This window comes from Terrapene carolina, unplaced genomic scaffold (assembly GCF_002925995.2).
Source record: "Terrapene carolina triunguis isolate 2854851 unplaced genomic scaffold, T_m_triunguis-2.0 Scaffold247, whole genome shotgun sequence".
NCBI classification, from domain to species: Eukaryota; Metazoa; Chordata; order Testudines; family Emydidae; genus Terrapene; species Terrapene triunguis.
The window spans coordinates 2,650,309-2,656,012 of NW_020664598.1; positions in this window are offsets into that span (position 1 = coordinate 2,650,309).

Here is a 5,704-nt window from a genome sequence, read left to right on the forward strand (position 1 = left end):
AGCAGAGGAGTCACCTCCTCCCCACACAGCGCCGCGGGGGGGGGGGGCTCTCACTCACACTCTGCAGCAGGCTCCTCCTTTGCGCCGCCATCTTGCAGCAGCAGCAGCGACACGCCGGTCCCAGCCCCGCCGAGCGCGGAGGCGCCGAGAGCGACGCCCGGGCTGGGCCGGCGGGTTTGGGGAGCGCGCAGCGCCGCCTGGCGGGCAGCGGGAGCGCCGCAGCGGCCGCGCTGGGCTGGGGGCAGCTGCCGGGTGCTGGTGGCCCGCCCGCAGCGGGGGGTTATTCCCTGCCCCTGCGGCCCCGGGGCCCCCACCCGCCTGGGCTGTCCCGCCGTGCGCGGAGGGGACCCCCAGACCCCGTGGCGGGGAGGGTCAGCATGGGGCTTAGGGTCCCCAATTTTCTAATCTCACAAAATGGAACACCCTAGCCCCGCCCCTTCCACGAGGCCCCACCCCCTACTCACTACTTCCCCCTCCCTGGCTGGGGGAGGGGGCTGTATGTTGAGGCAGGGGATTGGGGTACAGGAGGGGTTATGGGCTGGGGCTGAGGGGTTTAGGGTGCAGGAGGGGGTTCTGGGTTTTGGGGTCTCAGGGCTGTGGCGGGGGGTTGGGGGTTCGGGCACAGGCTTATGTCTGGCAGCTCCCAATCAGCAGCGCAGCAGGGGGGCTAAGACAGGCTTCCTACCTGTCCTGGCTCCGCGCTGCACCCCAGAAGCGGCCAGCAGGTCCGTCTCCTAGGCAGGGGGGGCCAGGTGGCTCTGCGCACTGCTCTCGCCCGCAGGCACCACCCCCGCAGCTCCCATTGGCCGTGGCTCCCCGTTTCCGGACAATTGGAGTGCGGAGCCGGTGCTCAGGGTGGGGGCAGCGTGCGGAGCTCCGTGCCCCCACCACACACACACCTAGGAGACAGACCTGCTGGCTGCTTCCAGGGCACAGCGCAGAGCCAGGACAGGTAGGAACTAGTCTGCCTTAGCTCTGCAGCACCACTGACTGGACTTTTAACGGCTCGGTCGGTGGTGCTGACCAGAGCCGCCAGGGTCCCTTTTCGACCAGGCATTCCGGTCAAAAACCGGACACTTGGCAACCCTATGTGGCACCTGGCTCGTGCCCTGTGTCGTGGACTCTGCCCGGCTGCCCTGGGGATCAGCTCCCTGCCTGCTGGGTTCTTAGCAGGGCCTCAGCCCCTGACCCAGCCCCTGCCTTTCTCCAGTGGGCCTGGATTCTCCCCCTCTGCCACACACCACCTCCTTGCCCTCTCCCTCCTCCTCTCACCCCAGTGCCCACTCCTCTCCTTCCTCGCACCCTGAACGCTCCCCTCACTGGAGCCAGAGATGGCTACGTCTGCACTGCAGCCAGGTGGGCAATTCCCAGCCTGAGCAGATGCACACATGCTAGCTCTCCTCGAGAGCTAAAACAGCGGTGTGGCCGTGCTGGCACAGGTGGTGACAGCAGTTAGGGCCTTACTACAATCCTGCTTGATTCCCTGGGCACGTACTGTGAGGTCTAACCTGAGCCACCGCCTGTGCCGAGGCTGAAACACTGGTTTTGGCGCTAGCTCGAGCTGAGTTAGTTTGTGCCCATCTATCCACGCTAGAAGCACCCTCCCACCCACACCTACAGCGTGATTGCTCATACTTCCCTCTTCATGCTTCAATCACACAGGGCTGGATAAGGCACAGGCCTCTAGCTCCTGGAGTCATGTGATTACACCAGAACCTCAGCTTTCATTTTCACTTAGCCCTCATGGTTCAGAAGAAAAGTTTGAAAATGTGACCTGAAAATCTGCCTGAGCCTGAAACAATAGATTGGAGAGGTGTGATCTGCCCCAGGCATCTCAATGGACAAGCCCCACTGCTCTGGGGGCCCCCACAAACACCACCCAACAGAGGTCTGTGTGTGCCAGCCAGGAAAAGAGTATATCAGATACTCCTGTCCTGTGGGGAAGTACTGAAGGGCCTCACTGCTATTCTGCCTCTTCTCCAGGGGAAAGAGGGTCCTTTGCTTTTACTCTTCAGGAGGGAGAAGGGGACCTTGAAGAGAGGGGAGGGTGTCCCTCTGCTACCATCATTCTAAGTGGGGGGAAGGATCGGGGGAAGAACCACGGTGGGCCCATGTCATGGTATGCCTAGGGTGCCTGAAATTGCCTTAATCTGACCCTGCACTCAAAAGCTCTTCTCCTCAGCTCCAGATCACAGCTGGTGCATCTAACAGGTCTTTAAAGAGGGTCAGTTCTGATTAAGTTCAAAACCTTAGGTCTCATGTCTCAGCTGTGTTCTTAGCCCCTTTATGCCACTGGAGTAGCTAGATCTCCTCCATTTAGAAGGCCCATGGTGTAGAGGCAGCATAAAGCCCTCTGCTGTCCTCCTTTGCAGTGTCCAGCATAGGGACATGTTGGGGCTGAGCCCTGGGACAGTAGAGGGCATGTCAGCAGCAGAAAGGGTGTGTGGAATGTCTGAATGCATAGGTGGCTGTGAGTATCCACCATAAATTAGAGCAGCCCCTGAGGTGGCTCTAATTTACACCAGAAGCTCAGCTGGCTCCTGGACCAGTTCAGAATTCAGTCACCACAAAACTACCTTTGCATAACCTCTTCCCCTACTACTGGCCTGTGCTTCCTGTGAGGCACAGCTCAGAATTTGGGCCATAGTTGCCGAAGTCAGTGGAGTTACTCAGGAGTCTCTTATAACTGAGATCTTAATCTGGCCCTTGGTCAGGGATAATCCTATCAAAGGAACCCAGTGAATGAATTTAGAGAAAGACAGCATAGTTTTTAAAAATTATATCATTATATACATGCACATGTACAGATAATTGGTTTTGGTCTTTCTCAAGAATGTGCCTGCATCTTTCTAGGTGAGGGTAGCATGTTTCAGGAATGATGGGTTTTGTATAACATCTTTACGGGAACAGGAGGGGAGATGTAAGAATAATCCCATCATTTAATAAGGAGTCAGATGAAGAGACCTCCGCTTGTGTGACTGACACATTTTTGATGTGAATGATGGATGGCAGAATGGATGCCATAGCACTGAAGGTTTCTGGGAACAGCACATTTCTCTGTGTGAATCAGTACCCAAGGGGCGTAAAAGTGATCAGATGTGAAATTCTGCTCTTGTGTGGCAATGTCATGCTGGCCAGGGTGGGAGTTATCAAGGTTGGACACTCCAGTAGTCCCATAGTATTCCCATAGAAACTACAGACCAGTTAGTTTAACTTCTGTGCCAGGGAAGATAATGGAGCAAGTAATTAAGAACAGGAGTACTTGTGGCACCTTAGTACTCCTGTTCTTTTTGCGGATACAGACTAACACGGCTGCTACTCTGAAACAAGTAATTAAGGAAATCATCTGCAAACACTTGGAAGGTGGTAAGGTGATAGGGAACAGCCAGCATGGATTTGTAAAGAACAAATCATGTCAAACCAATCTGATAGCTTTCTTCGATAGGATAACGAGTCTTGTGGATAAGGGAGAAGCTGTGGATGTGGTATACCTAGACTTTAGTAAGGCATTTGATACGGTCTCGCATGATATTCTTATCGATAAACTAGGCAAATACAATTTAGATGGTGTGACGTTATTGATATAATCTGGGACCATATAGATCATTGGTGCAACCAAGGTCCTGTAGTGGCACCAAAATCTTGTATAAAGGGGGTCAAATGGGGTGTCTTAGACAAGGTTATGGTTTACTGGTTATGATTATGCTGTCTATATGTGTGTATCAATTTTGTAGTTGAAGTTATGAATATTGGCTCTATACTGTCTGTATTTCAAACTTATGCTATGCTGCTGGGTGACATCCCAGACAAGCTGGTGTTAGCTCTGCCTAGCCTGCTTGATGGCCCATTAAGGACCATCAGCTATACAATGGACCCATTGAGAGAAGGCAAATATGCCTTGAGACTCAGCAAAGTATGCAGGGACTGGCCCATGTGACTCCAGGCTCCATTTTGCTGTAATTTTCCACAGTAAGAACAAAGAGGTGTTCTTACACCTGGAAAAGACTATATAAGGCTGATGCCTCATCTCCATCTGGTCTTCAATCCTGCTTCGTACCTCTGGAGGAACTTTGCTACAAGCTGAAGCTTTGAACAAAGGACTGAGGACCCATCCCAGCGGGGGATGTATTCCAGAGACTTGATTTGAACCTGCAGTTTATTCTATCTCGGCTGCAAGCCTGAACCAAGAACTTTGCCATTACTGTATGTAATTGATTCCATTTAACCGATTCTAACTCTCATCCCTATCTTTTTCCTTTTATAAATAAACCTTTAGATTTTAGGCTCTAAAGGATTGGCAACAGCGTGATTTGTGGGTAAGATCTGAGTTGTATATTGACCTGGGTCTGGGGCTTGGTCCTTTGGGATCAGGAGAACCTTTTTCTTTTACTGGGGTATTGGTTTTCATAACCATTTGTCCCCATAACGGGTGGAACTGGTGGTAATATTGGGAAACTGGAGTGTCTAAGGAGATTGCTTGTGGGACTTGCGGTTAGCCAGTGGGGTGAGACCGAAGTCCTCCTAGTCTGGCTGGTTTGGTTTGCCTTAGAGGTGGAAAAAACCCCGGCCTTGGGCTGTAACTGCCCTGTTTGAGCAATTTGTCCTGAGTTGGCACTCTCAGTTGGGTTCCGCCAGAACCGCATTGTCACAGATGGGGCTACTATAAGGTGGGTGCATAACTGGCTGGATAACCGTACTCAGAGAGTTGTTATTAATGGTTTCCAATCCTGCTGGAAAGGCATAACGAGTGGGGTTCCGCAGGGGTCTGTTTTGGGACCAGCTCTGTTCAATATCTTCATTAACGACTTAGATATTGGCATAGAAAGTACGATTATTAAGTTTGCGGATGATACCAAACTGGGAGGGATTGCAACTGCTTTGGAGGACAGGGTCATAATTCAAAATGATCTGGACAAATTGGAGAAATGGTCTGAGTTAAACAGGATGAAGTTTAACAAAGACAAATGCAAAGTGCTCCACTTAAGAAGAAAAAATCAGTTTCACACATACAGAATGGGAAGAGACTGTCTAGGAAGGAGTATGGCAGAAAGGGATCTAGGGGTTATAGTGGACCACAAGCTAAATATGAGTCAACAGTGTGATGCTGTTGCAAAAAAAGCAAACATGATTCTGGGATGTATTAACAGGTGTGTTGTGAGCAAGACACGAGAAGTCATTCTTCCGCTCTACTCTGCTCTGGTTAGGCCTCAGCTGGAGTATTGTGTCCAGTTCTGGGCACCGCATTTCAAGAAAGATGTGGAGAAATTGGAAAGGGTCCAGAGAAGAGCAACAAGAATGATTAAAGGTCTTGAGAATATGACCTATGAAGGAAGACTGAAAGAATTGGGTTTGTTTAGTTTGGAAAAGAGAAGACTGAGAGGGGACATGATAGCAGTTTTCAGGTATCTAAAAGGGTGTCATAAGTAGGAGGGAGAAAACTTGTTCATCTTAGCCTCTGAGGATAGAACAAGAAGCAATGGGCTTAAACTGCAGCAAGGGAGGTCTAGGTTGGACATTAGGAAAAAGTTCCTAACTGTCAGGGTGGTTAAACACTGGAATAAATTGCCTAGGGAGGTTGTGGAATCTCCATCTCTGGAGATATTTAAGAGTAGGTTAGATAAATGTCTATCAGGGATGGTCTAGACAGTATTTGGTCCTGTCATGCGGGCAGGGGACTGGACTCGATGACCTCTCGAGGTCCCTT